The 27012-nt window shown below is 39.3% G+C and overlaps 1 protein-coding gene across 1 annotated transcript in view; it reads left to right on the top strand.

Moving 5' to 3' along the window:
* The window catches only part of CNTN5 (contactin 5), a 990860-nt gene that overhangs the window by 851177 nt on the left and 112671 nt on the right, over window positions 1-27012 (top strand). The window lies entirely within an intron of this gene.

Here is a 27012-nt window from a genome sequence, read left to right as displayed (position 1 = left end):
CCTTTCATTTTCAAAGTACAAACAGCCAAAATACATTTTAATTTACATTTTAGATGCAAAAAAAAAATAAAATAAATGTATACATTGTCTAAATAAAACTTAGCATCTTACTACTGGATCATTATACCATTTGTGATATCTTTCTTATGTTGTTCTTGGTTGGAAAATAAGCAATTTCTAACTAGTGAATATATCCATGTGATAAATCAACAGGCAGGTGAAACTGGTCAAAATGGGATATATAGGGGTCTGCTCATAGTGGCATGAGTATATACAGACTTACCAACTTAATTAAACTCAATTCAATTTGGCAACTTAAAAAAATCTCGATTGTAAGTAGCATTGGTTATATAAAAGCCAATTGACACAAATATGGATATGAAAAGGCTGCAGCTCGTTTATTAAAAGTGAATGTCTAGTTAACATGACATCCTTACGGCATTGTATAGACTTGTAAAAATTAGCATCAGTATAATTCATTAATTTTTTTAAATTGATTTTTTTTCTTACATTTTTACCTTGTTACTGCACTGCCAATAAGCACAGCTCTCCCGTCCACCATACTGTCTAATTGATTGACAGATGACCATTCTTCAAACAACTAATCCTTGTTTAACCCCAGGGCATTCAGCCTCTTTGCATAAACGTCACGGCCCGGAGGTAAACAAGGATTAGCTGTTTGAAGAATCGTCATCTGTCAATCAATTAGACAGTATGGCGGATGGGGGTGCTGCACTTATCGGCGGTGCAGTAACAAGGTAAACATAAATTGATTAAAAAAAATTAATGAATTAAACTGATGCTAATTTTTACAAGTCTATACAATGCCGTAAGGATTTACATTCACTTTAACATCATACTTAAACACAACATTAAATATTATAACATTAAAACCCCAACCACATTGCTCCCAAAAAAGCTCCTAATCATCAAGAGCGTGTGCTGGAATTTTTCCTCGCCATCTTGCTCCAGTTGAAAAAGGGTTAAACCACCCCCTTTTTTCTGTCCAACCCCTTGCCCGCATTCTGACCTTTCTTATTCCCTTCAAGTGTGTTCAAATAACCACTTCTTCCATCTGGTAATACAGCTTCTTCTTTCCAGCTAAAAGGTTGCATGGACAGTTTACTTTTTCCAGGATTGACACCCCAATCTTAATAACTGGTGCTCAACTCCAGTCTTCAGATCAATCCAAACTGTCCTGATGTATCCATTCTGGGAAACACAAGTATGTTGATCAGTGGACTAGATTTAATAAAGCTAGTTGCTAACACTTATATGTTGCTTAAAAACTTGCTACAATAGCATAATCCAAATATGTGAAATTCATAAAGATTTGTACCAGAAGTTGCATCTGTCTCATAACGGTTAACTTTTCATAGAACAAGTTTCATTTATTATATTTTTGTGACATTTTTTTTTCTTTTTTCTAATCAAGGGACATAATCCTTGACTATGTTTATTTTACCTTGTTTGCCATTGTCAGTTAAACACACATACAAATGATCAAGCAATCCCTTAGCAGCATGTTGCTGGGTCAGCGTTCTGGATTCTGCAAGCTTGAGCAGCGGAAAACAACAATTTTTAAAGGTTAAGTTATAGAAAAAATTGGACAAAATATACAGTAATGGCTACTGGTAGTTTATTCTTAGATTAGGGGGGGGTTTATTTTGGGGGTGCTTTTTTATTTTCATAGCTATTAGGTTAAATTTTGAAAACTTTTGTAATTTGTTTTTTTTATGTTCTGTAATGTTAGCCTTTTTATTTTTTGTAATCAAAGCTTTCTTTTACAAGATACGACAAGTCCACGGATTTCATCCTTACTTATGGGATATCGCCTCCTGGTCAGCAGGAGGAGGCAAAGAGCACCACAGCAGAGCTGTATATATAGCTCCTCCCTTCCCTCCCACCCCAGTCATTCTCTTTGCCTGTGTTAGTGATAGGAAGAGGAAGTGAGGTGTTAGTTTAGATTCTTCAATCAAGAGTTTATTATTTTTAAATGGTACCAGTGTGTGCTATTTTACTCAGGGCGAGAGCTACAGGCTTCCAGCAATGGGGACTGGGGAGATTTTCATTCTTCTGTGACTCCCATACTGTTTGCTGCCCTGCTGATGGTCTTAGCAGATATTATCTAAGACCCTGTTTGTTCCCACAGATCTGCTGGAGGTGATGAAAAGAACATCTTCCTTGTGTGGGACAAGTTCATGCTGCACTTAGCATTAAGGTATGTACAGTCGTTTGCTTCTGGGGAGACTGAGTTACTCAGAACAGACTGGCATTTATTCCCTATACCGGGAAGGGTTAATCAGTTTGCACAGGGACATACATTGTGTGCATGGGTCTACCCTTTTTATTCAGTGAGCTGAAGTTCAGTTGTACTATCAGTGGGCTCTAATATTAGTCCGGTGGATATAACATAAGTTGTGGGCTTGACGCTGGGAGATTGTGGGTGCTCTTACCCAAGTGTCCTAACCTTAACTGTTACTACGCTAATGGCAGGACAGGGGTGTGTTTTTTTTTTTTTTTTGAAGGGGCACATTGGTGGTTCACGGTACATGCGTTTTGTTACCGACATTTTAATTCCCCATGTGATGGGCGGGACTTAGCATTTTGCGTGCTTAGCCGCGCAGTGGATATCCAGACTCCTGACGATCGGCAGTCTCGAGGCTCCGGTGTGGCCTAAGTCGGCTTGGGTCTGCAATACTCACAAGCGGTCTTAGACACACCGTTCACGGAGTGCTATTAAGTGATTTGTGGGGACAGGTAGGCGCCGCAGCAGAGCTGTGGTGAGGTGCAAGTGCTGCATTCTGTCCCTAAGGCGTTATGCATAGTTAGAGTGTACATTTTATAGGGAGATCTACTGAAAGCCCTATAGTGCTTCCCTGTTTTTGCATTGTTTATTGCGGAGCAGTAAAAACTATACAGTTTTAAATTTTAAAGACACAGTTCGTTTTTCAGCAAATTTTCTCAAAGTTGTTGCTTTTTATTTTTAATACTGTACCACGACCAGTATTGCTATTGCTTGTTTTTGTCATGGCTGACCTTCAGGAAAGTACATGTTCTATGTGTTTTAGATGCCAATGTGGACCCCCTATTCCTTTTTGTCTTTCATGTACTGAGAGGGCTCTACAGTTTAAAGAACAAATTTTCTTTAATGCAAGTATATCTAAGGATGTTTCTCAGACTGATGAGACTCAGGGTATGCCGCAACTCCCCAAGCGTCACAACCTTTAACGCCCGCTCAGGCGACGCCGTGTTCTTCTACTGCATCCACTTCAATCACTATGCAGGATATGGCTGTAGTTATGTCATCCACTCTTTCAGAAGTTTTATCTAAGTTGCCAGCTTTACAAGGCAAACGCAGTAGGAAAGAGGCCCATGTGGTCCCTGCGACTTCTGATGCTTTGATGGCGATCTCCGATGTACCCTCCCAGGGCTCTGAATTGGGGGGTAGGGAGGCTCTGTCTGAGGGGGAACTGTCTGACTCAGGAAGTGCATTGCCCCTGGCAGATTCGGACGTAATGTCCTTCAGGTTTAAGGTTGAACACCTCCGCCTTTTGTTACGGGAGGTTTTGGTGACTCTGGACGACTGTGACTCTACTGTGGTCCCACCAGAGAAATTGAGTAAGATGGACAGATACCTAGAGGTTCCTTCTTATTCCGACGTTTTTCCAGTTCCGAAGAGAATTTCGGAAATTATTGCAAGGGAATGGGAAAGACCGGGTATCCCGTTTACCCCTTCCCCTATTTTTAAGAAAATGTACCCTATAACTGGCACCATTTGGGATTCTTGGCAGACGATCCCTAAGGTGGAGGGAGCTATCTCTACCCTGGCTAAGCGTACAACTATCCCTATCGAGGACAGTTGTGCTTTCAAAGACCCCATGGATAAGAAGTTGGAGGGTCTTCTCAAAAGACTCTATGTTCATCAGGGGTTCCTATTACAACTGGCGGCCTGCATTGTAACAGTCACGACTGTGGCTGCTTTTTGGTTTGATGCCCTAGAAAAGTCTCTTAGGACTGAGACTTCTTTGGACGAAATACAGGATAGAATTAAGGCCCTTAAGCTGGCTAATTCTTTTATTATGGATGCTTCCTTTCAGATCACCAAATTAGCGGCTAAGAGTTCAGGATTCTCCATCTTAGGACGAAGAGCCTTATGGTTAAAATCTTGGTCTGCGGATGTGTCCTCTAAATTCAAGCTTTGGCTATTCCTTTCAAAGGAAAGACGTGCCTGACTTGAAAGAGATCATTTCTGACATTATGGGAGGTAAGGGTCACCTCCTCCCTCAAGATAAGACATCTAAGCAAAGGGGACGACAGAGCAATTTTCGTTCCTTTTGAAATTTCAAGGGAGTCCCCTCTTCCTCTTCTGCTAAACAAGAAGGGAATTATGCACAAGCCAAGTCCACCTGGAGACCCAAACAGTCTTGGAACAAGGGTAAACAACCCAAGAAGCCTGCTGCTGCTACCAAGACAGCATGAAGGGGTGGCCCCCGATCCGGGACCGGATCTAGTAGGTGGCAGACTTTCTCTCTTTGTCCAGGCTTGGATAAGAGACATTCAGGATCTCTGGAAACTAGAAATCGTGTCTGAAGGGTATCAGTTGGAGTTCAAAAATTCCTTCCCCAGAGGAAGGTTTCTTCTTTCACGAATGTCTGTCGACCAGATAAAAAGAGAGGCATTCTTACGCTGTGTAAGAGATCTCTCCTCCATTGGAGTAATATGCCCCATTCCAATACAGGAACAGGGGCAGGGGTTTTACTCAAATCTCTTTGTAGTTCCCAAAATAGAGGGAACGTTCCGATCCATTTTAGATCTCAAAAGTCTAAACAAATTTCTCAGAGTTCCATCCTTTAAGATGGAAACTATTCGGACCATTCTTCCATTGATCCAGGAGGGTTAATATATGACTACCGTGGATCTAAAGGATGCATATCTTCATGTTCCTATCCACAGAGATCATCACAAGTTCCTGAGGTTTGCCTTTCTAGGCAAACATTTTCAGTTTGTGGCCCTTCCTTTCGGTCTGGCCACGGCACCCATAATTTTCACAAAGGTTCTGGGGTCTCTGCTGGTGGTTCTCAGGCCGCGGGGCATTGCAGTGGCGCCTTATCTGGACGATATTCTGATCCAGGCGTTGTCTTATCAACTAGCAAAGTCTCATACCGACATTGTTCTGTCCTTTCTAAGGACTCACGGGTGGAAGGTGAACTTAGAAAAGAGTTCACTAATTCCACAGACAAGGGTTCCTTTCCTGGGAACTCTAATCGGCTCTTTATCCATGAAAATCTTTTTGATGGAAGTCAGAAAGTTAAAGATTCTGAATACATGCCGAACCCTTCAGTCCAATCCTCGGCAGTCAGTGGCTCAGTGCATGGAAGCAATTGGGTTGGTGGTGGCAGCAATGGACATCATTCCGTTTGCTCGTTTTCATCTCAGACCTCTACAACTGAGCGTGCTCAGACAATGGAATGGAGATTATGCAAATTTGTCTCCTCAGATAGATCTGGATCAGGAGACAAGGGACTCTCTTCTATGGTGGTTGTCACTGGATCATCTGTCCCAATGGACATGCTTCCGCAGACCCTCATGGGTGATAGTGACAACGGACGCCAGCCTGTTAGGATGGGGTGCAGTCTGGAACTCCCTGAAGGCTTGGCCTCAGTTGGCTTCGGCCAAATTCATCAGGTTCCAGTCGGAGAACATCATGACTGTAGCTTACATCAATCATCAGGGAGGAACAAGGAGTTCTTTGGCGATGAAAAAAGTAGCCAAGATAATTCAGTGGGCGGAAGCTCACTCTTGTTATCTGTCGGCAATCTACATCCCAGGAGTGGACAACTGGGAGGCGGATTTTTTGAGCAGGCAGACGTTTCATCCGGGGGAATGGGAACTCCATCCAGAGGTCTTTGCCACCCTGGTTCTCAGATGGGGCAGGCCGGAGCTGGATCTTATGGCGTCTCGTCAGAATGCCAAGCTCCCGAGATACGGATCCAGGTCCAGGGATCCTCAGGCCAACCTTGGTCGTTAAACCTAGCTTATGTGTTTCCTCCATTTGCTCTCCTTCCTCGGGTGACTGCTCGAGTCAAACAGGAGAGGTCTTCAGTGATCCTCATCGCTTCTGCATGGCCTCTCAGGACTTGGTATGCCGATCTGGTGGACATGTCATTTCTGCCACCGTGGAAGCTTCCATTGAGGCGGGACCTTCTCATTCAGGGACCCTTCCATCGTCCAAATCTAATTTCTCTGCAGCTGACTGCTTGGAGATTGAACGCTTGATTTTATCTAAGCGAGGGTTCTCTGATTCGGTCATCGATACCTTGATTCAGGCACGTAAGCCTGTTACTAGAAAGAATTACCATAAGATATGGAGTAAATATCTTTATTGGTGCGAATCCAAGGGCTACTCATGGAGTAAGGTTAGGATTCCTAGGATTTTATCTTTTCTCCAAGAAAGATTGGAGAAAGGGTTGTCTTAAAGGGACAGATTTCTGCTTTGTCTATTTTGCTACACAAGCATCTGGCAGATGTTCCAGATGTTCGATCTTTTTGTCAGGCTCTGACTAGAATCAGGCCTGTGTTTAGAACTATTGCTCCTCCTTGGAGTTTGAATTTAGTTCTTAGTGTTCTTCAAGGGGTTCCGTTTGAAACTATGCATTCCATAGATATTAAGTTATTATCTTGGAAAGTTTTATTTTTGGTTGCTATTTCTTTGGCTCGCAGAGTTTCTGAGCTTTCAGCATTACAATGTGATTCTCCTTATCTTATTTTTCATTCCGATAAGGTAGTGTTGCGTACCAAACCTGGTTTTCTTCCTAAGGTTGTTTCCAACAAAAATATTAATCGGGAAATTGATGTTCCTTCATTGTGTCCTAATCCTTCTTCTAAGAAGGAGCATCTGTTACATAATCTGGACGTAGTCCGTGCCTTGAAGTTCTGCTTACAGATGACTAAGGATTATCATCAATCATCTTCATTATTTGTTGTTTTTTCTGGAAAACGTAGGGGGTCCGAAAGCTACGGCTACCTTTCTTTCTTTTTGGCTGAAGAGTATCATCCGTTTTGCATATGAGACTGCTGGACAGCAGCCTCCTGAATGAATTACGGCTCATTCCACTAGGGCTGTGGCTTCCTCATGGGCATTTAAAAATGATGCTTCTGTTGAACAGATTTGCAAGGCTGCAACTTGGTCGTCTCTTCACACTTTTTCCAAATTTTCCAAATTTGATACTTTTGCCTCGTCCAAGGCTGTTTTTGGGAGAAAGGTTCTTCAAGCAGTGGTGCCTTCCATTTAGGTTCCAGTCTTGTCCCTCTCTTTCATCCGTGTCCTATAGCTTTGGTATTGTATCCCATAAGTAAGGATGAAATCTGTGGACTCTTCGTATCTTGTAAAAGAAAAGGAAATTTATGCTTACCTGATAAATTTGTTTCTTTTACGATACGACAAGTCCACGGCCCACCCTGTTGTTTTCTAAGACAGGTCTTTATTTTTGTTAAACTTCAGTCACCTCTGCACCTTGGCTTTTCCTTTCTCTTCCTAACTTCGGTTGAATGACTGGAGTGGGAAGGAAGGGAGTAGCTATATATACAGTTCTGCTGTGGTGCTCTTTGCCTCCTCCTGCTGACCAGGAGGCGATATCCCATAAGTAAGGATGAAATCCGTGGACTCGTCGTATCGTAAAAGAAACAAATTTATCAGGTAAGCATAAATTTCCTTTTTTTTTATTTTTTGTAACTTTATTATTTTTAAGTTTAGGTAATTTGTGTTAATATAGGGGGTGTTAGGTTAGGGGGTATTAGGTTAGGGGGTATTAGGTTAGGGGGCTTAGTAATTTAATTAGTTATTTGCATTGTGGGTTTTGGCAGTTTATTTTACTTTGGTACTCTTTTATTAAGCAACAAAAATCTATACTATAATTGCGTTTGTAACGCGTCCGTCGCTGTTGCCAGTTGTGCACGCATCCTCAAAGGTATGTTGGTAGCACGAGGCAGCCAAAAGAATGTTGGCTGCTTCGTGGGCATCCAGGTGGCTTCCGAAAATGGCAGGGTGGTGAAAGAATCCACCAATCCACCATCCTGCCATTTTCGGAATCCACTAACTGCCCGCAATAAGTATTATAAAAAAAAATCTAACCGCCCGTAATAAGTATTAAAAAAAATCTAACCGCTCGTACGAAGTATTAAGAAAAAAAAAGAAAAAACAACTACCTAATAAAATTATTAACCCCTAAATCCACCAAACCTAACATCGCAGACTACCTAATACATCTATTAACCCCTAATCTGCCATTCCGCCACATCGCAAATTAAATAATTTATTAACCCCTAAACCGCCATCCACCACCAATGCAATAAACTAATTTACATATTAACTCCTACATCGCTAACCCCCACAACGCAAATAACAAAATTAATGACTAAGCCCCCTAACCTAACACCCCCTAAATTAACCCCTTAATTACATAAAATAATAAAATACTACATTACTTTAAAAAAATAAGATTACATTAAATTTATCTAAAATTACACAAAATTAAAAAAGGCTAACATTACAGAAAATAATAAACCACATTATCCAAAATAAAAAATAAATAAACCTAATCCCTATGAAAATAAAAAAGCCCCCAAAATAAAAACACCCCCTAATCTAAGAATAATCTACCAATAGCCCTTAAAAGGCCTTTTTGTAGGGCATTGCCCCAAGTTAAACAGCTCTTTTCCTTAAAAAAAATACTAAGTCCCACTCTAACAGTAAAACCCACCAAACCCCCAAAAATAAAAAACCTAACACTAAAAAACTAAACTACCCATATTTATTGGGGTACCTTGCATTCCTATTGGCTGAAATTTTCAAAATTAGGCAATAGGATGAGAGCTACTGAAATCTTATTGGCTGATTTGAAGAGCCAATAGGATTTCAGCAGTTCTAATCCTATTGGCTGATTTCCAAATTGATTGCGGTACCTTGCATTCAATATTCAGTCAACAACGGACATCGGATGAAGAGGAGCCTCCATGACGCCGAGGACCGCCGCCGGTGCCGAGGACCGCCCCCTGCCGAGGACCGCTGCTGAGGATACAGGCATTGGGAAGACAGCTCCGCACCTCCGCGCCGCCTTCACTCCGGATGAAGATAGAAGATGATGGATCTGTCTGGAAGACCTTCACTGCCGGACTTCAGAAACAGTGAGTACCTATTTGGGGCTTAGATTTAGGCTTTTTTATTTAAATTTTTGGGGTGTTTTTTTTAAGATAAGGGTTTTTTTGAGCTTGAAAAAGAGCTGATTACCCTTTTAAGGGCAGTAAAAGAGCTAAATGCCCTATTAAGGGCAATGCCCATACAAATGCCCCTTTAGGGGCATTGGGTAGTTTAGTTTTTTTAGTGATAGTTTTTTTTTATTTTGGGGGTTAGTTGAGTGAGGGGGTTTAAATGTTAGGGGGGACTTAGTATTTTTTAGTGGTAAAAGAGCTGTTTAACTTAGGACAATGGCCTACAAAAGGCCCTTTTAAGGGCTATTGGTAGTTTAGTAGTATATTAGGGGGTGTTTTTATTTTTATAGGGTTATTAGTTTAGGTTTAATTTTATTATTTTGGATAGCTTTGTTTATTTTTCTGTATTTTCACTTTTTTTTTTTAACTATAGACTGCCCTCTGGGCAGGCTTACCGCCTAGTATTCAATAATGATGCAAATGAAATTGAAAAACCTTACAATATAGCTGACGAAAATATAAATAAAATATTAATTTTTCAACTAACAGTTGACGAGAGTAAGCAAATTCGTTGTATCAAAAGTAAGACTGAAAAAATGGCTATGTTACCCTTTTATAGGTGAGGTTGTTTATTTGCATGTAGCGTCTTGTGGCCCATTGACTTCTATGGTTTTCGCGACCTATAAGCTTGCGGATTGAAAGACATGGCTGTGTCATCTGTCACTACGCGAACGAACAAGAAGAATGTTTGATAATATAAAATTCAGGAGAACATACTATTGTGGCGGGCAAAAGTCGACCAAAGAGGGGAGAAATCAAGCCTTGGCGAGCATAATTCGATTGCGACAACATTGCAGTGTTTTTTTAGGCATCTGATCACTTGATAACTTGGTGTAGCGTAAATTGCGTTTTAAAAGACGCAAATTTTAATCAGATTTCATAAATCAAGCCCAAAATGTTAATTTATTTTGAAAACATTTTGACTTGGCAGACTTGGTTGTTCTAATGCAACACGTCAGATTTGTCTTGTAATTAAAATGTGTTTACTCTCCCTTTAAAACATGCACTGGTCATAATAACTGAAAATAGGAATTGAGAATCTCTGCTGCAGTGTTTTTGCAGAGGACATCAACCCATTAATATCAGTCTGTTTCATTTTGTGAACCATAACATTATCTTTGAACTGTCCCATTTCTGTGTTGTATTGGTTCTTTGCTATAAATAATACTTTTATGTCTTGGGATTTTATTTATACATTGTAAGCATATAAGTGTTTATATATAATGTATATCAATGAGTAATATTAACAAACATGTTTATGTTACATTGCAGTACATTAATAATGAATGCATGTGATCATTTTTCAGCATATACGCATTAGGTATTTCTTACAGTACCTACACATTATGTCACTTAAGAACTAGCATATGCTGTTTATCCTCCCTTTTTAATGCTATTGGCTTGCCATGAGAAAACCAACTGATAATTAGTCCCTACATATGCCGATGATGGCAAAGGCTCTTCATATTCATATATATGACAAGAAAGAAAAAATGTGATCATAACAGGACTATCATCTGTTAAATCATTCAAATGAAATTCCTACTTACAACAAAATTACACCCACTACTGCATTTGATCTTTAAATAGCACAAATACCATTGTACACTTTTCAAATCCTTATACATACATTAATTATTGATAGATTTTCTTGTGCCTACAATATGAGGCATAACATTACGGAGTTAGTATTTCATCAGAGGTGAGCATGAGAATATGAGGAAAAAGAATATTATTTTAACCCTTTAATTAACTGAATGTCCATGGTTAATATTTATCATGCACACTGTAGTATAGTAAACACTATGCTATTCATGTCAGATAAAGTAGGTGTGTAATTTCTCTCAGATAATAGTTTTCTATGAGGGCCTGCACTAAAATCCATGTCAGATAACCATTGAGTTCAAAGTCAATGAAGAGCAAGAAATCTTCTCAAGAAGTGAAATTTCTGGTTATGTTTTTGCTATACAACTTCTGTGTTTTTGAATACACAGTAGCAAGTGATGAAATTACATATTTGTTTTTTAAAAGCATTAAATATGCTTAACTGACCTCTTGTAATATGAATATGAGGCGCTTTTAAAGGGACAGTCAAGTCAAAATTAAACTTTAATGATTCAGACAGAGCATGCAATTTTAAACAACTTTCCAATTTACTTTTATCATCAAATTTGCTTTGTTCTCTTGGTATTCTTTGTTGAAAGCTAAATCTAGGTAGGCTCAAACTGATTTCTAAGCTCTTGAAGGCCACCTCTTATCTCAGTGCAATTTGACAGTTTTTCACAAGTAGATACTGCTAGTTCATGTGGGCATATAGATAACATCATGCGTGCTTACCCCCATGGAGTTATGTATGAGTCAGCACTAATTGTCTAAAATGCAAATCTGTTAAGAACTGAGACAAGGGGCAGTCTGCCGAGGCTTAAATACAAATTAATCACAGAGATAAAAAGTGTATTCATTTAACCACGTTGGTTATACAAAACTGTGGAATGGGTATTGTCCCTCTAACTATGGGCTGTGTTAAAAATGTTCTAGTTTAAAATTTTAACAAACAATCTTGAATACCCAATTATAAGACTAGATTACGAGTGGAGCGCTATTTAGGGCTCCTGATCGAGCGGAAACTTTTTGTGCACGACACGTACCGCACAAATTACAATTTGAAAGTAAAAAGCTTTTGCTTGCCCTAACCTGAAGCGCACAAAAAGCTAAAGTAAGAATACCCCTTAGACTTGTAGTGAGAAAAGTGGAAAAAAATCACCCTTAGTCAAGCGCAAACCCGATCGCATTTAAGCAAGTGCACTAACCCAACATGAAATATAGAAGAATATATTATATTTATTATATATATGATAGATTTTTGTAAAATATATATTTATACATATAATATATATATATATATATATATATATATATATATATATATATATATATATATATATATATATATATATATATATGTGTGTGTGTGAAGATAGATACATATATTTATAGGAATATCTATTTAAAAATAATTAGAACATACTCCCCTTTGTGAAAAACATTGGAATGTGTAATATTTACAGTAAATACATAAACACTTTATTATATATGAATATTGCATAAATATGTTTCTTCATGTTTTCAACTATCTGACTGAAAAGGGCTCAAACGCCTTTATATATATATAATGTATATATATGTATGCATATGTATTAATATGTGTATATGTGTATATATGTCTGTAAATACATATATACACATATAAATACATATGTACACATATGCACACACATATACAGTATGTATATATACAGTATGTCACAAAAGTGAGTACACCCCTCTTATTTTTGTAAATATTTTATTATATCTTTTCATGTGACAACACTGAATAAATTACACTTTGCTACAATGAAAAATAGTGAGTGTACAGCCTGTATAACAGTGTAAATTTGCTGTCCCCTCAAAATAACTCAACACACAGCCATTAATGTCTAAACCGTTGGCAACAAAAGTGAGTACATCCCTAAGTGGAAATGTCCAAATTGGGCCCAATTATCCATTTTCCCTCCCCGGTGTCATGTGACTTGTTAGTGTTACAAGGTCTCAGGTGTGAATGGGGAGCAGATGTGTTAAATTTGGTGTTATCGCTCTCACACTCTCTTATACTGATCACTGGAAGTTTAACATGGCACCTTATGGCAAAGAACTCTCTGAGGATCTGAAAAAAAGAATTGTTGCACAACATAAAGATGGCCTAGGCTATAAGAAGATTGCCAATACCCTGAAATTGAGCTGCAACATGGTGGGCAAGACCATACAGTGGTTTCACAGGACAGGTTCCACTCAGAACAGGCCACGCCATGGTCAACCAAAGAAGTTGAGTGCACATGCTCAGCATCATATTCAGAGGTTGTCTTTGGGAAATAAATGTATGAGTGCTGATAGCATTGCTGCAGAGGTTGAAGGGGTGGGGGGTCAGCCTGTAAGTGCTCAGACCATATGCCGCACACTGCATCAAATTGGTCTGCATGGCTGTCATCCCAGAAGGAAGCCTCTTCTAAAGATGATGCACAGGAAAGCCCGCAAACAGTTTTCTGAAGACATGGAACCATGTCCTGTGGTCTGATGAGACCAAGATAAACTTATTTGGTTCAGATGGTGTCAAGCGTGTGTGGCGGCAACCAGGTGAGGAGTACAAAGACAAGTGTGTCTTGCCTACAGTCAAGCATGGTGGTGGGAGTGTTATGGTCTGGGCCTGCATGAGTGCTGCCGGGACTGGGGAGATACAGTTTATTGAAGGAACCATGAATGCCAACATGTACTGTGACATACTGAAGCAGAGCATGATCCCCTCCCTTCGGAGGCTGGGCTGCAGGGCAGTATTCCAACATAATAACAACCTTAAACACACCTCCAAGACGACCACTGCCTTGCTAAATAAGCTGAGGGTAAAGGTTATGGACTGGCCAAGCATGTCTCCAAACCTAAATCCAATTGAGCATATGTGGGGCATCCTCAAACGGAAGGTGGGGGAGCGCAAGGTCTATAACATCCACCAGCTCTGTGATGTCATTATGGAGGAGTGGAAGAGGACTCCAGTGGCAACCTGTGAAGCTCTAGTGAACTCCATGCCCAACAGGGTTAAGGCAGTGCTGAAAAATACTGGTGGCCTCACAAAATATTTACACATTGGGCCCAATTTGGACATTTCCACTTAGGGGTGTACTTACTTTTGCTGCCAACGGTTTAGACATTAATGGCCATGTGTTGAGTTATTTTGAGGGAACAGCAAATTTACACTGTTATACAAGCTGTACACTCACTACTTTACATTGTAGCAAAGTGTAATTTCTTCAGTGTTGTCACATGAAAGGATGTAATACAATATTTACAAAAATGTGAGGGGTGTACTCACTTTTGTGAGATACTGTATATTAAAAAATATTTGTTATAAGATGTGTTATTTTGAGGATAACTATACTTTTAAATGTTTTTTTAGATATGTTTTGTGTAACTTATTTATTCAAGGGTGACAGTTAACCAGAGCACTGAAGTCACGCTATCCTGTTGAGTGTTAAATTCAATTGCGCTTGAGTGAATATGTTTACTTTCAACTTGTTATATGAATGCTATTTCGGACGTGTACAAAGACCCTCAATTTACCCCTTATCGCTCGTGCTTACCTGTTAGTGCATCACTTGTAATCTAGGCCTGTGTATTATTTATTCCACTAGGCCGAACACAAAATAACACACCACAGGTCATTATAATGAATTAGCAGATAGATAGATAGATAGATAGATGAAGATAGATAGATCTATTTGTTTGTTTCCAACGCTTTCAACCTTTTAGCAATTACTGAAACCTGGCTATCTTCCTCTGACACTTCTTCCACTGCTGCTCTCACTCATGGTGGTCTTCACTTTAGCCACACACCTAGACCAGGTGAGAGACATGGTGGCGGTGTTGGCATCTTACTCCCCCACTTCTGCTCCCATCAGTACCTATCACCATTTCCATCTCTCTCCTTTTCTTCCTTTGAAGTCCACTGCATTCGCCTGTTCTCCCCCCTATCTCTCAGATTGGCAGTTATCTATCGCCCTTCTGGACCAACCTCCCTATTCCTTGACAACTTTGCTGCCTGGTTTCCTCACTTTCTCTCTACAAATACACCTACCCTAATTCTGAGGGACTTCAACATACCTATTGACAACCCATCTGCCCCTGCTGCCTTTAAACTTCTCTCACTCACTAACTCCTTTGGCCTCTCACAATCCACCCTATTCCCTACCCACCACGATGGACACTCGATTGATCTGGTATTCTCCTATTTCTGCTTTCTCTCTGATGTTGCCTGTCGCCCATTTGTTATCTTAGACCACCATCTGCTCACCTTTAATCCTAATATACATGCTAAACCTACTTCCCCCCTCACCCCCGCACCAGTAGAAATCTGCACTCTGTGGACCCTCCCCAACTTTCCAAACTTATTCAAATACACCTCCCCCACACTTCCACGATATCCTGCCCTGACCTTGCTATAATCCACTATAACAATACTCTCTCCGCTGCACTTGACACTCTCGCTCAACCCAAACTTTGCAAAGCCCCACGTTGTCAGCTCTAGCCCTGGCACTCCCAACAAACATGCCACCTACAAAAATGCTCCCACACTGCTGAACGTGCCTGGAGGAAATCCCACTCTGAACCTGATTTCATGCACTATAAGTTTATTCTTTACTCTTACACCTCTGCCCTTCGCTTAGCTAAGCAAACCTCCTTCACTTCTCTTATATCCACTCACTCTTCAAACCCTAAAAGACTCTTCTCTATTTTCAACTCTTTCCTCTACCCACCTGCACCACCCCCCTCATCTGCATTCAGTGCTCAAGAACTGGCTGACTACTTTTTCAATAAAACACTTACCATCCGAAGAAACATCCCAACACAAGCCTGCAATCTCCCAACTTTGTTCCCATTCACCCCCTCTGCCACTCTCTGCACCCTCCTCCCAACCACTGAGAGTGAATTGGCTTTCCTTTTGTCTTCCTCACACCTCACTACCTGCCCACTTGACCCTATTCCTTCACATCTAATTCCTCCTCTGTCTCCCACCCTCACTCCGGCTCTTACTCACTTATTCAACCTATCCCTTATACCGGCTCATTCCCTGCCTCCTTCAAACATGCAAAGGTCACCCCACCCTCAAAAAACCCTCCCTTGACCCTAACTCTCCTGCAAACTACCGCCCCATATCACTGCTCCTGCTAGATTCAAAATTCCTTGAAAAACTAGTTTTTGATTGCCTAACCCAATTCATGTCCTCCAACTCATTGCTCAACCCCCTGCAATCTGGCTTTTGTCCCCAGCACTCAACTGAGACTGCCCTCACCATGGTTACTAATGATCTCCTTTCTGCTAAAAACTAAGGCTACTACTGTATACTAATCTTACTTGACCTCTCTGCTGCCTTTGACACTGTTGACCATCCTCTTCTCCTACGGACTCTCAGCTCTCTTGGGCTCTGTGACACTGCCCTCTCCTGGATTCACTCTTATCTCTCTAACAGATCCTTCTCAGTCTCTTTTGCTGGTGACTCCTCCTCTCTATTGTTTCTGTCTGTTGGAGTACCTCAAGGCTCTGTCCTTGGTTCTCTACTCCTATTTACACTTCTTCACTGGGTAAACTTCAGCTATCACCTATATGCTGATGATATCCAGATCTACCTTTCCACTACTGCACTCTCTCCTTCTGTCAATTCTCATATCAGTGACTGCTTATCTGGCATTTCCTCCTGGATGGCCTCTCCCCACCTAAAAATAAACATGTCCAAGACCGAACTACTTCTAATTCCCCCCCCTCTAACTCTACTCCAATTTCTAATTTTTCCATCAATGTTGGCGGCACCACTATCTTCCCATCACCCCAAGTCCACTGCCTCAGAGTCACACTTGACTTAAATCTGTCCTTAATTGCCCACATCGAATTGTTCTCTTCATCCTGGCGCAACCACCTACGCAATATCTCCAAAATTAGTCAATTTCTGAGTACTGAAACTACTAAACAGCTAATCTACTCCCTGGTAATTTCCTGACTTGACTACTGTAACAACTTATTGACTGGCCTCCTTCTCTCCCGCCTCTCCCCTCCAATCCATCCTAAATGCATCTGCCAGGCTAATCCACCTCTCTCAACACTCTGTTGCTGGTGCACCTCTCTGTAAGTCCCTTCACTGGCTTCCCATTCACAGCAGAGTTAAAGTTAAATTCAAAATTCTCACCCTGACCTACAAAGCCCTCACCAATGCTGCCCCACCCTACCTGTCCTCACTCATCAACAAATATACTCCTGCCCGCCCCCTAAGATCCAACAATGACCTGCTTCTTGCGTCCTCTACCATCACCTCCTCTCATGCTAGACTACAGGACTTCTCTCATGCGACACCAACCTTCTGGAACGCACTTCCTCGAGCTGTCTGATTTGCCCCAACCTCTCCTCCTTTAAACGTTCCCTAAAGACCTTTCTGTTCAGGGAAGCTTATCACCCGACTTAATAACAAACTAACTTCACTTAACTAACAGTTGCCCTCATCTATCTCCTCACTAATCATTCTCACCTTTGCAATCCCCACCTCCTGTTTCCCATCATCCTACCCATCTAGATTATAAATTCCCATGGGAATAGGTCCCTCAATTCCCCCTGTATTTGTCTGTAACATGTTATCTTTTATTGTATTGTTTCTCCATTGTACTGTTATCCTTGTACCCATGGGCAGCACTGCGAAATCTGTTGGCGATTTATAAATAAAGAATAATAATAATAGATAGATAGATATATCGATAGATTAGAGTTAGATAGATAGAGCCAGATTACAAGTGGTGCACTATTTAGTTCTTTCTCTTGCACGCAAACTCCTCCATAAGTAAACTAAGCGTGTATTACAAGTGGAAAGTAAATGGTTTGTGTGCGATTGAAGCCCAAGTTGTTCTATCTTCAGGTCTGTGGATATTGCAACAGTGTTAATGTCTTCTCTCCATAAACTAAAAAACGTATTGCTTGTGTGCTAACCCAACAATGTGTTACACCAGGTGCGCTCAACTCAAAGGTAGTTATGCATATTTTACCTTCCAATGTTCTTCATATAGATTTTTTTTATATATTTTTAAATATTTATCAACCTATCTGTATGTGTATATATATATATATATATATATATATATATATATATATATATATATATAGTATAAAGAAGATCCGCACTCACTGGACTTTGAAAAAAACAAAACGGGGTTTATTGTTGTGATGTTTCGGAGATCAAACCGTCCCCTTCATCAGATGGTCTGATGAAGGGGGCGGTTTGATCTCCGAAACGTCACAACAATAAACCATGTTTTGTTTTTTCAAAGTCCAGTGAGTGCAGATCTACTTTATACTATAAATAACCACTGTTCCTGTCACCCTGGCCGTTTACTGAGGAGAAGGTGAGAGTGTTTAACCCACATCTATCATTATATATATATTTGAGCAAGCAGGGGTTGACACTCTATGAAGAAATTGAATGCAAATCAGCAGCTGCAGGGGTGCTCCATGCAAGTCACATACACAATTCTTTAGAAATAAGCAAAGGCACTCACCGTATGAACAGGATTTTCAAAAGTATTAATTTGACGTTTTGGGGTGGTGCCCCTTCATCAGACAGACAATACATAAAACTCACAATTCTTTAATGATTTAGGTAGAGCATACAATTTTAAACAACTTTCCAGTTTACTTCTATTATCAAATTTGTTTCATTCTCTTGGTATAATTTGAAGGAGCAGCAATGCACTACTGGTTTCTAACTGAACACATGGGTGAGCCAATGACAATCAGTATTATTATATATATATGCACCCTCCAATCAACAGCTAGAACCTAGGTTCTTTGCTGCTCCTGAGCTTACCAAGATAAACCGTTCAGTAAAGGATAACAAGAGAAATAATATAAGTAAATTGGAAAGTTGTTTAAAATTATATGTTCTGTCTGAATCATGAATGTCTAACTATGACGTTACTGTCCCTTTAATGGCCCTTTAATGTATTTGAATGGAAAGGATTCCAAAGAATAATTTGTTTGTATGTGTATATATGTATGTATGTGTATATATATATCTATACAGGGCTTGAAATTTCCAGTGGTACACTAGTCCTAGACAACTTCGAAATTTGACTATTTCCTACCTTTAATATTGAGTGGACTAGTAATTTTTTCCCTCTGGGAAAGTAGCTTTTAACCCATGACTAGTAAACCATAGTGTTATTTTTCCACCCCTTTATATATATATATATATATATATATATATATATATATATATATATATATATATATATATATATATATATATATATATATATAAAAATATAAAAAAAGTCTCTGGGGGCTCTGCACTCACTGTATCATTGTCAGCAGCCCAGGGTGCATTCAAATCAAGTAATCCAGAATCGCATATCAAGAAGCACTCACCGGGTCTTTTTACTTAATCAATTTAATAGCATAATTGACGTTTCGGGGCTGTCAACCCCGTCTTCAGACTACATAAATAAAAACAAGCACATACTTTACCTATCTTATACCCTCCACCATAGCACCTGTGTCGCAAACCGGAAACTCCCCGGTGTTCTAGGCGAACCACTGCGCAGGCTCAACTCGTTACCGTGGTAACCGGAAGCGGCGTCCTTATAGTGTAAAAGAAAACAATGGCTGTTAGTTACAATACATGTTAACATATCAAACAGAGGCATATTACAAAGACATCTATTTCCACTACTTGATTAACTTAATCCTAAGGCATACGGTAATATCGATCTGTGTGTAAATATGTCATGACTAATGACCTATAGGGAGAGACTTACTGGAAGGGTGGTCTATTAATATAGATGTTTACTATAACCAACAAGGGATTACATCTTTACAACATGCTAACAATTCTAGGCAATGTAGCCTAAATGATACTACTGATTACATAATCATTTTGTTAAATTAGGACAAAACCCACTATTGAAAAGATCCTCAACATTAACCTAATAGCCCTCCTGTACAGTTCCACTAGATAAGGGAAACAGTATATCACTGGAGTCAATAAACAGATGTTTATATAATTTTTTACAAAAAACAGTGCCAGTCCAGGTGGGTGTTCAAACCCCCAGGAATAAGTGTTCCCAGGTTAAAGATACACCTGGACTCGCACTGAAGTAACATTCTGGCTCTATCCCCCCTCTAATGGGGGGGGGGGGAAATGTGATCAATAATCACATATCTTAAGTCCGCAACAGTATGGCCAGCCATCGCAAAATGATGAGCCACCGGCTGTTCAGAGCCTCCCTTAGTTAAGGCAGCTCTAATAGCAGTGCGATGGTTGGCCATACATGTACGGAGGTCATCTACTGTCTTTCTGACCTAGTATAACCCACACGGACAGTGTAATTAATACACTATAAATGTTTTCGTGCAGGTTACCCTATGCCGGATAGAAAACTTACGGTTGGTACCTGGGTGGGTAAAGAATTTTGTAGTTAGTAAACCATTACAAGTTGTGCAACCCACACATCTATAGCAACCAGGTTTCACTGATTGTAACCAAGTGGTCTTTTTAAAGCATTGTACTGGATCCACTTTTGCTAGACAGTCTCGAATAGATCTAGACCTCCTAAAGCCAACTCTAGGGTGTTGCATTCCTTTCAAACGGCAGACCCTTATCTGTTTCAATAATAGGCCAGTTATTTTTAATGAGTTTCGATAAACCTCAATTGTCCCTTGTATAGGTTGTAGAAAAGGTCATCCTTTCATCCACATTAGGTTTGGTACATTTCAGCAAAGCCCCATCCTGGGTCATCTTCTCAAACTCCTGAAAATGTGGTTTAATATGTCTATCCTGGTAGCCTCTTTGTAAGAACCTTGTCTTCATTTCTCCTAATTGTATTTGAGCTTGACTGGTACTGCTGTTATTACGAATTACCCTTTTAAATTGCAAAATGGGAAGTGCCCTTTTTAATGACGGTGGATGGCAGCTGGTAGCTTCCAATAAAGAGTTCCTGTCAGTGTCTTTACAAAATAATGTAGTGTGTAGTATACCTTCTTCAATACTGATTCTTAAATCCAGAAAGTCCACAGATTTCAAGTGACAGGTCATCTTGAATTGTAATGTAGGAATGACACTATTGAGTGCTTTAAACCACTCCAATAGCTCGATTTCAGTGCCCGTCCATAACAAAAACAAATCATCTATGTACCTCTTAAAGTACCTGATGTGATGGCACTTAAATAGGTCAGTTTCCCACACTTCAAATTGGGCCATATAAAGATTGGCGTACGATGGGGCCACATTGGACCCCATTGCCGTCCCCATCAGCTGCAAATAGAAAGCATTTTCAAACTTAAAATAATTCCTTTTAAGACATAGTTCTAACAACTCTATAATAAGCTCCACTGGAGGTCCCACAAAGGGGTACCAGCTAAGTTGGTTCTGGATAGCGATCAGTCCCTGAGTATGTGGAATAACTGTATAAAGGCTTACCACGTCAAGAGTCACCAATATCGTGGGTTCCTCAATTTTTGGGAATGTTTTAAGTTCCTTTATTAGGCTCATAGAATCAAGTAAAAACTAAGTAATGTTGTGAACTAAGGGCTGTAATATCACATCCAAAAATATTGCAACAGGCTGTAATAATGATCCTATGGAAGACACTATGGGCCTACCAGGTGGGCATGTGGCATGCTTATGGACCTTTTGACAAGGTATTAAAAGCAGGAATACGTGGATAGTGCACAGTCATAAATCCTACTTGGATTCCAGCTTTTTATACCTTGCCAAAGGTTCATAAGCATGCCACATGCCCACCTGGTAGGCCCATAGTGTCTTCCATAGGATCATTATTACAGCCTGTTGTGATATTTTTGGATGTGATATTACAGCCCTTAGTTCACAACATAACTGAAGTAACATTCTGGCTCTATCCCCCCCTCTAATGCGGGGGGGGGGGAATGTGATCAATAATCACATATCTTAAGTCTGCAACAGTATGGCCAGCCAACGCAAAATGATGTTCAGAGCCTCCCTTAGGTAAGGCAGCTCTAATAGCAGTGCGATGGTTGGCCATACATGTACGGAGGTCATCTACTGTCTTTCCGACCTAGAATAACCCGCATGGACAGTGTAATAAATACACTATAAATGTTGTCGTGCAGGTTACCCTATGCCGGATAGAAAACTTACGGTTGGTACCTGGGTGGGTAAAGAATTTTGTAGCTAGTAAACCATTACAAGTTGTGCAGCCCGCACATCTGTAGAAACCAGGTTTCACTGATTGTAACCAAGTGGTATTTTTAAAGCATTGTACTTTATCCACTTTTACTAGACAGTCTCGAATAGATCTAGACCTCCTAAAGCCAACTCTAGGGTGTTGCATTCCTTTGAACGGCAGACCTTTATCTGTTTCAATAATATGCCAGTTATTTTTAATTAGTTTCGATAAACCTCCATTGTCCCTTGTATAGGTTGTAGAAAAGGTCATCCTTTCATCCACATTAGGTTTGGCACATTTCTGCAAAGCCCCATCCTGGGTCATCTTCTCAAACTCCTGAAAATGTGGTTTAATATGTCTATCCTGGTAGCCTCTTTTTAAGAACCTTGTCTTCATTTCCCCTAATTTTATTTCAGCTTGACTGGTAATGCTGTTATTATGAATTACCCTTTTAAATTGTGAAATGGGAAGTGATCTTTTTAATGACGGTGGATGGCAGCTGGTAGCTACCAATAAAGAGTTCCTGTCAGCGTCTTTACAAAATAATGTAGTGTGTAGTATACCTTCTTCAATACTGATTCTTAAATCCAGAAAGTCCACAGATTTCGTGTGACAGGTCATCTTGAATTGTAATGTAGGAATGACACTATTGAGTGCTTTAAACAACTCCAATAGCTCGATTTCAGTGCCCATCCATAACAAAAACAAATCATCTATGTACCTCTTAAAGTACCTGATGTGATGGCACTTAAATAGGTCAGTTTCCCACACTTCAAATTGGGCCATATAAAGATTGGCGTACGATGGGGCCACATTGGACCCCATCGCCGCCCCATCAGCTGCAAGTAGAAAGCATTTTTTAACTTAAAATAATTCCTCATAAGACATAGTTCTAACAACTGTATAATAAGCTCCACTGGAGGTCCCACAAAGGGGTACCGGCTAAGTTGGTTCTGGATAGCGATCAGTCCCTGAGTATGTGGAATAACCGTATAAAGGCTTACCACGTCAAGAGTCACCAATATCGTGGGTTCCTCAATTTTCGGGAATGTTTTAAGTTCCTTTATTAGGCGGCTCATAGAATCAAGTAAAAACAAAGTCATATTGCGAACTAAGGGCTGTAATATCACATCCAAAAATATCGCAACAGGCTGTAATAATGATCTTATGGAAGACACTATGGGCCTACCATACAACTTTATGCAGATTATAGGCTCCATAGGAGTGAATGCATGTTTACACCTTTACAAGGAATACTCAAATCCTCTCTCTTTAAATGGATCAAAGCCTTAACATTATGTCACGATGGCAATATAACATGTTGGTTAGAGTAATTATTAATGCTTTCTGGGATCACCGGATCAGAACAAATACATAACAATGTCCATGTGGAGCCGTTAACACAATTGGCAAACAAATACCTTGCTTGCAAACTTAATAAATGCTCCTTTGCTGCCACAATACATGCTCCTTTTAGGTGATGTAATGTTATCAAATAGGATCGTAAAAAAGAGGTGTATATACAGCTAGAAAGAAAAAAAAGGAAGTATATATTGTTGAATATAGATAGGGGGCGCCAATTAGAAAATTTCTTAAAAGAAAGGATACGTTGCTAAGTGCTGGGAAAATTCTTTAAAAAAAGTGTGTATCTGTGTGACAAAGTGTTTGTTGTAAATCAAAGAAAAAAGAGATGTTTCGATGCTAAAGTGATATTTTTGCTATATCTGGGACTAGTGAGTAATTCCAGAATAGGATCTGGTGGGATTAATAGTAATGGTAGTAGTGCTTGTATAACTTAGGTAATGTGATACAATTTAAAATTTAGGTAATGTGATACAATTTAAAACATGAAAGTAAATAATCAAGTGAAAAAACAGTGATTAATAGTTGAAAACTAATGCAAACCCAAAAATGTCCATCAGTGATACCGAAAATAAAAGTCTTGTAAAAAATTCAATCAACAAGGTAATCCGTGCGGTGAGGCTGCTTCTCTTGGTGCTGTCGGTGAGTCAGAAATCTAAATGGTGAAGAGCGCTCTCTTTTTCTCTTCACCAGAAAGAAAAAAAAGTATGATAAAACAACATACAATAGGGTGCGCAAAACTAGGTGCACAAAATAAAGGGGGTGCACAAAAAAAAGGGGGATATTACGGGTAACTCTGTGTTTAGTGAATATATGTGATAAATTTGTTGAGTGTTCAGATGGTGTTCATTGTATAGAATATTCGTGTTATAAAAAAAACAGATTGTGCTAATGAAGACCCCCCAAAAAAATATTGAAAGATGTATATGTTGCTGGTATCAAAATAAAAATAAAAAATATTGTAAAGAAACTTGATTAGTGCATAAATAGGGTAATATGACCAATACTAATTTTGGTCTTATTCTAAGGATCGTGATACGGTGTTACTTTATAAAGTGATATTTTCATATGCCACCTATAGAGTATAAATCCATATAAATACAAAATCACACAATAATGTCCAGCAGAAATAAACTAGCGATGGATAGAATCGCTGTCACAATCAGCAAATATGTCAGGCAGCTTTGCTCCAAACCGGTGGTGAGTCGGATAATCTGTAAGGTTGAAAGTAAAAGAGAGAGCGCCTAATGGTGTGATATCGTTTGAAACCAGGTAGATATAATCACAAAAATCATCCGCCAAATGGATACTCACAAAAGAGTTGGCACTCACAAGTAGTGCATATAGGCAGGCTGACCTTTGTACAGCAGTCAGTACGCTGAATATGTCAAATTCGTATTGAAGATCTGTTGTAATAGAAAAGGGAGAGAGCGCCTAATAGTGCAATAATGTCTGAACACAAACAGACACACACAAAGTAGCAATAGCAACCAGATGGATACTCACAAAGGAGTTGGCACTCGCAAGTAGTGCATTCAGGCAGGCTGACCTTCATACAGCAGTCAGTACGCTGAACTACTAGGATTTGTATCCCTCTGTCCAGTGATATGGTAGTTTGCAGACTTGGCAGCTCTGGCTTGTCCTTGGCACCCAAAGTGTATGCACGATCGGCATCTGCAACTCAGAGGTTCTGTGTTAACCAGTAATCCTATGAGAGTAATGTGGGTAATCCGATGGTAAACCTGAAGCTATGTGGTAGCTCAGAGCGTATATGAAACGATTGTTAGTCCATTGGATTCATGGTGAAAAAAGAAAGAACTAAAAAAGTTTAAAAACAAAAAGACTTGAAGAAAGGAAGTCAGCGAACAAATGCTAGGTAATTTGTATTAAAAAAAGTATTTATTTAGAGCTAAATACAACGCGTTTCTCGGCTGTAATGCTCACTGGCCGTTTCCTCAGGTAAGTATAAAGGTGTAGCGGGAAAAGACATTTAAAAACACATAGAATAGTCATGATTGGGTGGAACATCCACCAATAAGACACCATGCATTTGTTATATATTAGAAACAATGTTACGCTGACAAGTCTAAAACAACTAGATTTTTGCATAATCAGGACATAAAATTATGTATCAATTTAAAACAATTTGATAGCAAAAATGGTTAAAAAAGATTTTTTGCTGCACTACGTGAATGCATTAAAAATGTGCAATATACTCGGCGATTGTTCCGACTATGAAAGAGATTGAACTATGAACGATCTGAGTGCATACGTGTATTTGATGTGCTGAGTGTACAAATATATAATGTGCCATATATTGAGCTTTTGTACGGGCTGTGTTATAATAGTATTATAATACCAATGCTGGCACAAACGGAAAATACAGCACTGCTTGAATGCATTTATAATGTGCAATATGCTCGGTGATTGTTCCGACCGTAAGAAAGATTGAACTGTGAACGGTCTGAGTGAATAGGTGTATTTGATGTGCTAAGTGTACAAATATATAATGTACAGTGTACTAAGCTTTTGTACGGGCAATGTTGTGATAGTATTATAATACCAATGCTGACACAAACGGATATAATCTGTTACCCAAAAAATGGACATGTAATGACATAATATAGTAAATTAGCATGAAGTGACATAATATAGTGAATGGATATGACTTATTGCAAACTGAATGTAATGAAATAGAATGTATTGATATATGAAAAATATTACAATATATAAATAACGGAGAAAGGTGCATAAGAATATGTGTGCATAAATATCTAATTATAGTTGGGATCTTGACATGTGAAAATAATGGCTGGTAATTTTATTCTCATTCAATACGATGAGAGTAGATACATTAATAAAAATAAAAATCAAACTTAATCATTATTAGATGCTAAATATAATTTTTTGAAGGTTAATTTGATGACTGTTGTGTTGTTGATCTACTGATTAACAACATTATGATATAATAAGAGCTATTGTTATGTCTACAATCAACAAACATAAAAAATATATGTAGAAAATATGACTGGCATAACCATAATAATGAATACCGGAAATTATCAACAACTCCTTGTGCTAAACTTGTTAGTTAAACGCTGCCAGATCTAAATTTGAATTCAAGCCTGCTGGCCATAAGGTATTAAGTTTATGGATCCAGAAAGTTTCGCATTGTCTTAATTTAATAATTCTATTGTAATCTGTTGAAGGGGGTACATAATCTATGGGATAATATTTGTAAATTTCAGGGTTGCCTTGATGCTTATAAAGGCAATGTTCAGGTATGCTGTGTTTAACTTTTTTCTTTTTACAATTTTTACAATTACGTAGATGTTCTCCCCATCGTGTTCTGGCCTTTCTTGAGGTGCGACCCACATATTGCACCCCACAGACGCACTCATGTACATAGACTATGAAGCTAGAGTTACAATTAAGAAATTTCTTTATGGGAAAAATTTCACCAGTGGTCGTAGAAGAGAAAGTCTTCTTGCCAGATGGTATATATTTACAGGTGTTACAGCCTCTTTTTCCACATTTATAGACTCCTATGTGACTTAAAAAAGTAATTTTTTTGGTGGATGTTTTGTTGGAAATTGTGTGTTTAACTTTTTTGCTG

The sequence above is a fragment of the Bombina bombina genome, chromosome 3 (assembly GCF_027579735.1).
Source record: "Bombina bombina isolate aBomBom1 chromosome 3, aBomBom1.pri, whole genome shotgun sequence".
Lineage (NCBI taxonomy): Eukaryota > Metazoa > Chordata > Amphibia > Anura > Bombinatoridae > Bombina > Bombina bombina.
This window is presented reverse-complemented; position numbering and strand designations above follow the sequence as displayed.